Raw genomic sequence first — 13,014 nt, 5'->3', positions numbered from 1 at the left:
ATAAGATTAAATATGTTGATGTTGTTGTTTCACTGCTGTTAGTCAGTGTTAAATGAATACAATCAAGATAATATACCTAACTATTGTAGACATAAAGACAGGAATTTCACCCATTCATTTGAAAGCATTGTTTACCTTGTTTACCTACTGCATGCTCACTGCATGTGAAGCATGTCGGATGTTGAATGATCTAATATAATTATGATAAATTGTTTAGAGTTAGATTTTTACAAGAGGGAATTTTATGCGTTTATTTATTTCATGTCCACATTGTTACAAGTAAGTAAAGCTACAATTACATGTGAAACAATGTGATATACAGGGTGTCCCATAAGTGACAGGCCAAGAGGACCCAAACCAACTTAACATGACCCCAGTAAAAGTGGCACGGTTTTCTAGTTATTGCCAAATTAAGGTTTTTCATGAATTTTGACCGTTTTTAACATTGTTAGTGCCAGTGTGCACTCGGAAAGGTCTCGAAGTTAGTTTTTTCATGTGTACGGCATCTAGAGTAGTTAATTAAGATAACAGAATAGGTATTTTATCAATAAACAATGTAAAATGCAAAAAAGTACTGGTTTAATCTTGAATTAAATTCACAGCGAAACATTAATTTCGACTTCGACCAGCTGTCGAGAAAATTTTTTTTCTAGAAAAGTAATGAGCAAATAACGTCAGAATATTGAGCATGTTATGCAGATTCAAAAATGGTATAACGCATGTACCTTCCTGCAATAAAATAGGAATTATTATCATCTTTCGAAAGCCTCATAAAAAATAAGTTGTCGCCTAAATAGTGTTATATAATTGCTTAATAGGGTATTTGACTACTAGTCAAATCAGTTTCTTTGTAGAGCTGTCAAAACGATTTTGCTCCTATGGAATTTATATGAAACACTAGCATGTGACGTCACAGTCAAATTACCTACTCTTTATAGTTTTATACGGGTTTTAAAATAGTCATTGTGTTTTTAACTAGTTGCTGTCTACGTTTCTATATTAATCTTCTGGTGCTTTATTTCATGCGTGGTGTAAAATAATTTATTTTAAACACAGTCAATACCCTATTTTATGAAATGTTTAATTATGTTATGTTAGTTTATAAGGTACATATTCATTGTAATATGTTTCTAGTCGTTTCAATTAAATAAATAAATACGATGAGGATTATAGCTGTTGGGAATAGATATTATACCTCTAAATTAGGGGATTTAAATGTGGCCTCTCTGGCCCCAGCCTGTCAAGTCAATGGTCCTAGGTTCGTATCCCGGTAAGGGCATTTATTTGTGTGATGAACACAAATATTTGTTCCTGAGTCATGGGTGTTTTCTATGTACATAAGTATGTATCCTAGCACCCATAGTACAAGCTTTGCTTAGTTTGGGGCTTGGTTGATCTGTGTAAGGTGTCCCCCAATTTATTTATTATTATATATATTTATTTAAAATTTTAAATGAGTTAATAGTCTAAATTTGGCGAATATAATATAGTTGCCTATTCGAATTTAATATGTGGCTAGCTTACCAGTTTCTTTTACAATATTTTATTCATATTATTTGCAGTACCTAAAACTGTTAAAGTCTATTTTTTTATTCGGTAGACTAAAATGACATTTCATACTATGAAATGTTATTTTATGTTCATACTAGGAAATGTCATTTTAGTCTACCGAATATAAAAATAGACTTTAGGTACTTATTGTTATGTTCGCTAGTTGAACAGTGTGTTTTTTTTGTGAACCGAAATGATCTAATTGTCTTGTCTTGGGGAAATATTTGAATACACATACGAGATGTTTCACCCACGGATGTTTGATCTTTTCATTATGGCACATACCTTATTGTTATAATGTGCTTGTATTGCTTGTTGTCAGTGCTCAGTAGATCGTTATACTTATGACAATTATGGTTAGATACGGGTGATTCCCACATCTCTGAATGATAGTTTTATCATACATTACTCGATTTGTAACCCTCCGACGCAAAAAAGAAGGTGTTATTATATGATTGACGCTAATGTCTGTCTGTCGGTCTGTGGCATCGTAGCTCTCAAACTTGTGGACCGATTTCGATGCGATGAGTTTATGTGAAAGCAAGTTTCCTTGCGGTGGTTCTTAGCTATGTTGATTAAAATCAATGGGGTTGGCAACTGTCAAAGGTTTGCATAGATGGCGCCATCATAACTTGCCCCCTTTAATATGAGATTTGGCTTAAACGGCTGGCATCCAGGGCATATAATTCCATTAAAAAAAAACAAAAATTTGACACAATTCTAGGGATTGACAGGGCAAGCCACGCTGGCGCCATTTGCTGAATACTTCGACCGGCCAACCCCATTAGAAGAGTATCAGCTCGTTTCCCAAATGATGTACCTAAGGTATTTATGGTATAAAATAAGTTTTTAAAAATGTTTAGTTTAATACACATATTCATAAAATGTGTTTCCTTGTACATAGCTAGTAATGCCATGTAGCTTGTACCTGTAGACAAATATCGCAATGTAACCTTGCCTTCTTCCTTATATCGTTTACTCGCATGTTACCTCTTACATAACCGTCGTTAACAATTAAATAAACTGTTAAAGTGTAATGGCAGATATGCCTAGTCACATAAAATTTACTAAACTGTATTCTTCAGATAATTATTGAAAGTAGGTAGGGACCTACGATTATTTAAAACTCTTAAACCTTTGTGTGGGTAAATCTGACTAATTCTTGGTGCAAGACGAAAAATAAGTCAGATTTACAGTTAGAAAATTCCTTTGTAAAGCTGTATGATTTGTTATAACTAAACAATTAAAACAAGAATAAAGATAAATGCTACAACAATGTCTTGAAATGTTACTTACTCACTGTGTGATTAAGATTATAAACGGAACGACGGGCAATCAGACTGTACCTATTAGCCTTAGAGCTCAGTAAAGAACAATAAATATAGGTACCTAAGTTTAACTGATAATTTAAAGGAACTTCAATATCTCAACACTGTCTTCAAGGAAAAAGGAATCAGTTATTGTGGAAAAGTTTAGGTTTAATTAAGGTCTTAATATGTGCAAAAACATATAAATTTGGTATTGCGATACAGCGCGGAAACTGCCGGCATCTACGGCTTAATTATTGGATGTCTTTGGAATTTCATCGGGGGTTTTAGTTAAATTTTATTTTAAGATGAGTTTTATTTATTTTTAGATTCAGGTTTTAAGTTTATCAGGTTAGTAGATTACTATTATTACTTGTGATTTAATGTATTTCATCTTAAAATGTAAGTAAGTAAGTAAGTAAATACACTTTATTGCACCACAAAGAAAAAAATACAAAAACAGATTTACAGTGTAAATAAAGGTAGCAACAGGCGGTCTTATCGCTGTAAGCGATCTCTTCCAGACAACCTTGGGGTAGCAGGATATAAAGAATAGAAATGTATTAGGTAGGTAATGTAAAAAAATTGCTTGTACTTAATATTGTGATCATCGTGGCTAGAAAGGTTGCTAGACCAGATGATTCACTATGTCAATTCTAACGTGGCCCGGCATCAGGCCAGTCGTGACCTCTTAAGACGAAACAGGAGCTGAGTTTTAAATATTTTAGGTAAATATACCCGTCTCGCTAACGGAAGCGGCACCTAAAAGTAGTGCGATAAGGACAAGGCGAAAAATCCTGCGTAAAAATCTCAAAAATCGAGGTTTCGTACTCCTCTGTTTCCTCCTCCAAAACTTAACCAATCGTAACCAAATTTGGAAATCTAAATGATTATGAAATTATCTGTGTCGGACCGTTTTGCTTTTTTGGCTAATTGATATCAGTTTTGAATGCCACGCCTCTCATTGCGGCATAGTCAATTAGGCCATTTTGGCCATTTTTGAAGGGCTCTATTGCCTTAAAAAACAAAAATATCAAAAGAAGCAAAACGGTCCGACACAGATATTGACAATATGTATGTATGTATAAACTCTTTATTGTACAAAAGACAAAACACAAATTTATGGCACAGGATAGGCAGTACAAAGGCGAACTTAAGGCGAAGGCAATATTAATCTGTGTTAAAAAAATCATTGCTCTAGCTTCAAAAACCACGGAGGAAAACGAGGAGTACGTTTGTATGGAGAAATGACCACTCCTGTTGGCTCTTAAGTAGAAGCAAATGGTCATAGTATACCTACAGTGTCCGCTTCATATTCATATTAGGCGAATTGTAACGTAAGCATATATGTTTGTCGAAACACACGGGTCAATTCGAGTTCTAGTTATTCGACCTATTTCCGATATGATTACTGATCTATGTAGTTGTTGTAGTTGATCTGAAAGTGAAGTTTTAGGTTGACGGATAAGTGTTCTAGATCCATAGAAATGGCCTATTAATTACCTAGGTGTAGGTATTGTAAGAATAACAATTCTATTTATATTTGTAAATATGTATGTACCTTCACGTACATCTAACTGAGAAAGTAATTACTAGTAAGGTACGTGTTTTATGACATTGTGAGAAAATTAGTCACGAATTCGTTTGTCAACGTTTTGTCTTATATTACCTACCTACGTACAATATAATTATAGGTAGGTATTGTTAATCGTCGGGTGAGAACAGTTTGTGCCATACGCCACTTACATTGGTTTACAGGAGAGCGAAAAGAAGCAACATTATTTTTTGACATTGGAAATGTCTTTTGTTCGCTCCAGTATACGGTCCGATTTGACGAAAAAGTGCGATCCCCTTATATCTCGGAAAGTTGTGAAGATATGATATTAAAAAATAGGCTCAAAAGACGCATAATCACGAGAGCTGTAAGGTGCAAAAATAATTATTCGAGAAAGTCAAAAACAAAAAAAGTTATGGTCGAAATAGTGAAAATAAAATTCAATTTTTTCCGAATTTTTGATTTTGGTGCTCGATAATTTGGAAACGAAGAATGATATCAAAAATTTGAGAAAAACGGCTCTGGACAATTTAGTCAACTACAATTTGAGCCTAAAACAAAGACAATCGGGTTAAGGGTTTGCCCTGTAGCCTAACCTTAAAATAGTCAAAAAGTCAGAACAACATTTTTCACAGGACATTTATGACTTCATGTTTCGCAGAGTTCGTTATCGGTGTTTGTTGTAATTATCGGGATTATGACGGCAGAATAACACTTGCACTGCGTGGGCTTGCAAAAAAAGGGAGAGGGAGAGGGAGAGGGAGAGGGAGAGGGAGAGGGAGAGGGAGAGGGAGAGGGAGAGGGAGAGGGAGAGGGAGAGGGAGAGGGAGAGGGAGAGGGAGAGGGAGAGGGAGAGGGAGAGGGAGAGGGAGAGGGAGAGGGAGAGGGAGAGGGAGAGGGAGAGGGAGAGGGAGAGGGAGAGGGAGAGGGAGAGGGAGAGGGAGAGGGAGAGGGAGAGGGAGAGGGAGAGGGAGAGGGAGAGGGAGAGGGAGAGGGAGAGGGAGAGGGAGAGGGAGAGGGAGAGGGAGAGGGAGAGGGAGAGGGAGAGGGAGAGGGAGAGGGAGAGGGAGAGGGAGAGGGAGAGGGAGAGGGAGAGGGAGAGGGAGAGGGAGAGGGAGAGGGAGAGGGAGAGGGAGAGGGAGAGGGAGAGGGAGAGGGAGAGGGAGAGAGGGAGAGGGAGAGGGAGAGGGAGAGGGAGAGGGAGAGGGAGAGGGAGAGGGAGAGGGAGAGGGAGAGGGAGAGGGAGAGGGAGAGGGAGAGGGAGAGGGAGAGGGAGAGGGAGAGGGAGAGGGAGAGGGAGAGGGAGAGGGAGAGGGAGAGGGAGAGGGAGAGGGAGAGGGAGAGGGAGAGGGAGAGGGAGAGGGAGAGGGAGAGGGAGAGGGAGAGGGAGAGGGAGAGGGAGAGGGAGAGGGAGAGGGAGAGGGAGAGGGAGAGGGAGAGGGAGAGGGAGAGGGAGAGGGAGAGGGAGAGGGAGAGGGAGAGGGAGAGGGAGAGGGAGAGGGAGAGGGAGAGGGAGAGGGAGAGGGAGAGGGAGAGGGAGAGGGAGAGGGAGAGGGAGAGGGAGAGGGAGAGGGAGAGGGAGAGGGAGAGGGAGAGGGAGAGGGAGAGGGAGAGGGAGAGGGAGAGGGAGAGGGAGAGGGAGAGGGAGAGGGAGAGGGAGAGGGAGAGGGAGAGGGAGAGGGAGAGGGAGAGGGAGAGGGAGAGGGAGAGGGAGAGGGAGAGGGAGAGGGAGAGGGAGAGGGAGAGGGAGAGGGAGAGGGAGAGGGAGAGGGAGAGGGAGAGGGAGAGGGAGAGGGAGAGGGAGAGGGAGAGGGAGAGGGAGAGGGAGAGGGAGAGGGAGAGGGAGAGGGAGAGGGAGAGGGAGAGGGAGAGGGAGAGGGAGAGGGAGAGGGAGAGGGAGAGGGAGAGGGAGAGGGAGAGGGAGAGGGAGAGGGAGAGGGAGAGGGAGAGGGAGAGGGGCCAGCAAATGGGCCGCTGCCGATCACCACTTCTCGAGTTGACTACGGATTTGCCGTGTAATAATTTTCTTGTACTTTGAACATTAATATATCCTGCTTATTAATCGAAAAATGAAATATGTACCTATACTTATGCGCCGCGGCGACAATTATTCAAACTTGGATACGCGTGTGGAAATTTTGCAATTTGTTTGTTCACATGCGTTATGTCCAGGATACTTGTGTTAGTCTAAGAATAAAATAATTATCATTCAACGTTGTAGTTTTATTTTGTAACTTTTTCCTTATCCAGACTTTCTCGTCGCTCAGCGACAATATTTTTTCGAATTCCGTAGATTCATTTCCAATGTGCTCGATAGTCGTGTGAGGCACGAAATCTGTGATTTTTTTCGAAAAGTTTTACATTTAGGAAATATTGAACTTATTTATCCTTTATGCACATATATGTTTACTATTTATAGTACCATACAAATATTTAAAAAATAGTGGTAATCATGAAATAAAAGTATTTTTATTATTGCCATATCCGTTTTAATGAGTAAATGTTAAACGTACAATGTATGATATGCCACAAAAGTGTTGTATATGTCACACTTTTGTGATAATTTTCTGTTAACATAGTGTAAAAAAATATCCTATAGTAATATGCGGATATGGCACAACATTTTTGAAAAATAAAGTATTTCAAAAACCGATTAGTGTCAATTATAGCATATTTTTTGTATTTGTAGGAATCATTAAAAAACGATTCTACCCAAAAATAGATATGACACAAACGTATTCTCAACCGACGTAATTTTGTAGCCAGTGCCACCACAACATATGCACGGCATATTACTACTTAAATTTGATTAGATTAAGGATATAGTTTATGTAAAGGTCGCCAATTAGGGTCAATGTCGTGGTTATGGCATCTCATTCGTCCTCGGTTCTCATTGCCTTAGATATTATACATAAGCTAGATATATATAAGCTGTGTTATTATGTCTTATACTTAGTCTGTTCGAGAAACTGAAAACGGTGAAAAATAGAGATAATACTCCTAAAAATACGTGTACCTCATTAGATTCGTCATGATGCCTAGAAAAATGTTTTCGAAGCGTGTATTAGCTTAGCACACAAAAAATATCACAAGTTATAAGCAAAAAAAGGGGAAAAAAGTAGATATTTTTTATTTTCCCAATATCTCAAAAAGTATTCATATTTAAGAAACGAAAATTAATATTATTAAAGAGGAGGATATTTCCAATAAAACATTTCATACTTGCAGAGCCGTATCTCCATTATTTATACTTTTTATTAAACGCTGAACATAACCCTCCGCGCCTCCTTTTCGGGAAACGCGCGCGGCGTGAAAAAGTGATTACGTAACATTAAATATAATTTTAATGGTATTAAACATTCACTGAAAATTTAAAAAAAATATGGTGTATTTAAAACATGTACTTACAGGCGTGGTCCCTGATTTTCTAAGTAGAGGTCAAGACGCCCTAACGCTTGACACTATTAATATTCTACTAATATAATTATGTTATTTTATTGTCTAAACTTAAGTTATTGTCAATTTGATAGAGGATAGAGGTGACGGAAGGGTTCTATCTATTGAGCATTAGCATGTCAAGCACTATAATTCGTTTTTTTTAGCATTAGCTATAAGATAAACAATCTTGATGTGTCTTTTTATTTAAAAACACGTTTTAAAAATAAGTGACGGCAAATATGTAACAATTATGAATCTAATACGATCATTTATATTCTTCTGCTTTCATAAGTAATAGTTACTGATTTTTAAAAAGCGTTTTTCAATTAAAAGACATGTCAAGATCGCATACCTTCTTTCTAATGCTAAAAAAACGAACTATAGGACCTTACTGACCTTTTATTAAAGAAATTAATATATGTGTTTTATTCTTTGGAAGAAGGTTCTGAAGGAGACTCCTGTTTATATGAATGATCTAAAAACTAATCTAAAGTAACAACTATACCTACCTACATGAAGACTACGGGGTCCCGTTGTTTCCCATAAAGTTTTAAGTCATAATGTATTGTTTGTCATATTATCGTTAGTCATAAAACTGAAACCGCATGAAATGAGAATACACATGCTCGCGATTATGTTTGTATGTCGGCGTGTGTGTGTGTGTGTGTGTGTGTGACTTAAAACTATTTGGGAAACAATAGAGACCCGGAGACTACACTTAGCATATGTCATACTACCGGCCTAGCCAAGGTGTAGCTTCGACAACGAAACGCTTTGTGTCTCGACCGCTACGGAGCGTAAGCGATTAGCATGTTGCCTACGCTACGCGGCCTGGTTGGTTGCATTGCGATCAGCTCGATATGATATCGTAAACAGCAGCCCCAATAACGGCATCTGCTGTCATTTGCTGGAACTCTCAAGCCATACTATATGCTATCTCCGCGTCGACGCGATACTGCAAATACGTTATTCAATTAAGTGGGCGGTTAATTAAATAAACCGAGAGATGGTGCTCAATACGTGAAATTAACTAGTAGTTCGCCCTGAACTGAGAACTCGCGGTTTGCCAAAAATTATATAGAGCGATTGACTTTGTTGCACCTACTTACTCGTATAGTTGGACATAAAATAGTAGAACATAATTTTCAAGAAAAAAAAAACCGACTTCTATGGGGGCCGGTGAAAGATCATTGTACATAGATGGTGCACTATGTAGAAAAGGAGGTAAGACCACCTACTTTTCTAGTAGGTAGCATTTCGTTTCTGTAAGGGTCGCAGTTTTAGCCTCACGAACCCACTTCTCTGATAGCAGTTCAGTTCTGTGAGGATTGCAGTTCGAATCTAACCAAAACCACTTTTCTAGTAGCATTTCGTTTCTGTAAGGCTCGCAGTTCTAACATTACCTAACCCACTTTTTTCGGTTCTGTGAGGATCGCAGTTCAAATCTAACGTCTGTACGGGGGTTTGAGCGGGAGGGGCTAGTAAGTTTGGCATCATTATACTTTATACGTACATTTTATGGTAGGTAATCATAGTGGTTTATTTAGCATAGGTATCAGTGGTTTTCCGGGTCAAGGTCCGAGTCCAGGTCCGAGTTCGGGTCCGGGTCCAGTTCCGGTTCCAGGACCAGGTCGAGGTCTAGGTCTAGGTCTTGGTCCAGGTCCAAGTCCAGGTTCAAGTTCGGGTCCAGGTCCGGGTTCAGGTCCAGATAAGAGCCCGGATCCGGGTCAGGTCTGGCTCCAGGGCCAGCTCCGTAGAATTCGAAATCGCCAAACGTGTAGTCATTGAAGAGTTCTGTGCTGATCATCATTAGCAGTTCCACTTCATCAAATGAGACAGTTTTTAATGTAAATTTTTGATTTTCTGATGAAAATACACAAATCCCTATACGCATGTCTTTAAGATTTGAGGAGTTCCCTCGATTCCTCATGGACATCATCATCAGACCTTGAGCTTGACAAAAATGTGGCTTAAAAACTTAACTTGCTTAACAAACATAACGAAGAGGACAAATCGCCAAACGTGAACTATGCGTCGTTTAAGAGTTCCGTTCTGGTCATCATCAGCAGTTCCACTTCATCAAATGCGACAGTTTTTAATGAAAATGCTTGATTATCTGATGAAAATACAAAAATCTCTATAGGCATGCCTTTAAGATTTGAGGAGTTCCCTCGATTCCTCGTGGATCCCATCATCAGAACTCAAGCTTGATAAAAATGTAGCTTAAAAACTTAATTTGCTTAACAAACATAACGAAGAGGACAAATCGCCAAACGTGAACTATGCGTCGTTGAAGAGTTCCGTTCTGATCATCATCAGCAGTTCCACTTCATCAAATGCGACACTTTTGAATGAAAATGCTTGATTATTTGATGAAAATACAAAAATCTCTATACGCATGCCGTTAAGATTCGAGGAGTTCCCTCGATTCCTCGTGGATCCCATCATCAGAACTCGAGTTTGGCTAAAATGTGGCTTAAAAACTTAACTTGCTTAACAAACATAACGAAGAGGACAAATCGCCAAACGAGACCTATGCTTCGTTGAAGAGTTCCGTTCTGATTATCATCAGCAGTTCCACTTCATCAAATGTCACTTTTTTGAATGTATATGCTTGATTTGTTGATAAAAAACATAAATCACTATATGTATGCCTTTAAGATTTGAGAAGTTCCCTCGATTCCTCATGGATCCCATCATCAGAACTGGGTTTTGACAAAATTACTCGTATTATGCATATATATACATACAATCAAAAAAATAATTTTCAAAATCGGTCCAGTAATGACGGAGATATGGAGTAACAAACATTTAAAATAATCACAATCGAATCTCCTCCTTTTGAGATTTGGAAGTCGGTTAATAAATGAGGGCGCCACTTTCTACGTAGCTGTCACATTTTTGACGTAAAATGCTTACACATGGCAACAATTTATAGTCTGTCAAGTCATTTCCGTCAGTAGAAAAAAGCGGCTAAAATATGTAGGCGCGAAGGGTTATCGTCCCATAGAAAATTTGAATATCGCGCCTTTTTCTACTGACAAACTTGTTTGACCGACTATAGTATGGAAATTTTAGAGTTCCATTTTATTTAATTTCTACTATTTTATGTCCCACTATAGGCGGCAATGGATCAAAAATCGCGTGGATATATTACAAGGTCTGTGGGGCCTTAACTGATACTGTATCTGTGGTAAGCCGAAATATTTCCTGTCAAATGTCAAATACCTCTATATTAAGTTTATTTTTATCTTGCTAATTATTTCAAAATAGTAAATTTAAAAACGATATTATAAAAGTGCAGCCCGGCCACTTTCATTTGATACCTAACTCGACCATACTTTCTTGCAAAAAGATGACCAAAATAGCAAGACCCCTCACAAATAGCTTTTTAGCCTTCTAAGCTCTTCTAGCTCAATAACCCCTTGATCTAGCCTGCTCATAATTTAATGACTAAAATATAATGCCCTCAACTGCACGTTTACCCACTTTCATTTAAATTAGAACAAATTTACTTAAGTTCTTGAGTATCAAACTATCCTCTGATAAGTTCAGCTTAAAAGCATCGAAATGCCGGGACGTGCCAGCCGCGTGTCCCAAGTCGAATGTAAGAACTTCGTTCGCTTCGCTCGCTCGTTCGAATATGTATTTGATCAAGGGTCAGTGAAGCGCAAGCATCCATAGGCTAAGAAAACCGTAACCGTAACCTTACGATGTTGGCAAATAAAACCAAGTTTGTGTTTTGTATGAGTAGGTAACTTAATTATTAATTGTACCCGCTTTCTATAACACTATTCAGGACATTTTCCGATCCCCTGTAACTTAATATTGGATAAAGTTAAAGGAAGATAATAGAAGATGATAAGAGAAGATCTTCTCACACGCTTCATCAGAACTGGACTTTGACAAAAATATTTATTAGAACCTTACTTGCTTAACATACTAAAAAAAACCGGCCAAGTGCGAGTCGGACTCGCAAATGAAGGGTTTCGTACCATTATCTATAAAAACGGTCACCCATCAAAGTACTGACCCCGCCCGACATTGCGACAATTCGTCATACGTGAAATACGACCCGTTGAAGAGTGCCGTGCCAGTCTTCATCAGCAGTTACATTTGACCAAATGATACTTCCTTGAAGAATGCAAATGCTTAATTAGTACATGAAAACGCAAACATCACTATTAGTATGCCTACAGGGTTTGAGGAGTTCCCTCAGTTCCTCGTAGGAAGACACAATATTAGGAAATAAGAAAAATAATTTCAGTGCTTTTGAAAATGAATTCCCTAATAAGCTTAGAATATTACCTTAAGGCCTTAAAACTTTTGAATAAAAATTGAAAAATATTTGTCTGTCTTTCCCATCACGGAATAATGGTGTTCCGGACCTTTGGGAGGCGTGCGCGGAACCGAAGCCAACACGTAGAGGCCCTTTTGACACTTTAATGAAATGTAAGGGATACACCGAGCGGAGGCTGCCCTTGCCCGTGTCATGGGACGCACGCAGAGGCAGCACCCGCCAGGGTGTAATGACTATTGAGAGTTGATGGAATCTAAAATGAACTAAGTTATTGGGTGAAAGCGATGGACTAAGAACTGAGCTATGGGGTAAAAAACCGGACGCCTGCCTAATAAAACGGTATGCAATTTTATTTCCGGCAGACGGTGACTCGCCCTCACAAGATGGGCCCCCACAAAAAGCGACATCTAGGATGGCTCAAGGGCAACACCGGTGTGAGCGGCTCAGGGGTGTCGAGAGGTGTGCGCCGCTTTCTACCCAGTGGCTGTTAACAGCCACTGTGCCAACTCGCGTCTTATGTATATTTCACTTCCACCCCTAGCAATGTACAAATTGCAGAACATTCCCAAAAAGCGGAAACGTTCTCGAGAATGTTCTCAGAACATTCTGCAACATGGAAATTTATTGTTCCGCCAACTTGGATTTTTTCCAAAAAAAATTTTTTGTCAGAGGAATCTAGAGGCCTCTATCTCCCGCCATGCCAAATCTCAGCACACTCGGACCAACTTGAAAAAATAAAAAAAAAGTCGGACATTTTGATTTTTTTTAATGCAGTTTGTTTTGTCTCGGGGCCCTCTATGACATTTGGTCGAGCACCCCCCACCTATCACGCACCGTTTAAAGGTTGCCATACAAAATGGAAA

The 13,014-nt window shown here is 39.1% G+C and overlaps 1 long non-coding RNA gene across 1 annotated transcript in view; it reads right to left on the bottom strand.

Moving 5' to 3' along the window:
- Nucleotides 1-13,014, bottom strand: part of LOC134796505 (uncharacterized) — a 363,632-nt gene that overhangs the window by 67,422 nt on the left and 283,196 nt on the right. The window lies entirely within an intron of this gene.

This window comes from Cydia splendana, chromosome 1 (genome assembly GCF_910591565.1).
Source record: "Cydia splendana chromosome 1, ilCydSple1.2, whole genome shotgun sequence".
In the NCBI taxonomy this organism is placed as follows: Eukaryota; Metazoa; Arthropoda; class Insecta; order Lepidoptera; family Tortricidae; genus Cydia; species Cydia splendana.
Note: the sequence above shows the minus strand (reverse complement) of the source record. Positions and strands in the feature narration are given on the sequence as shown.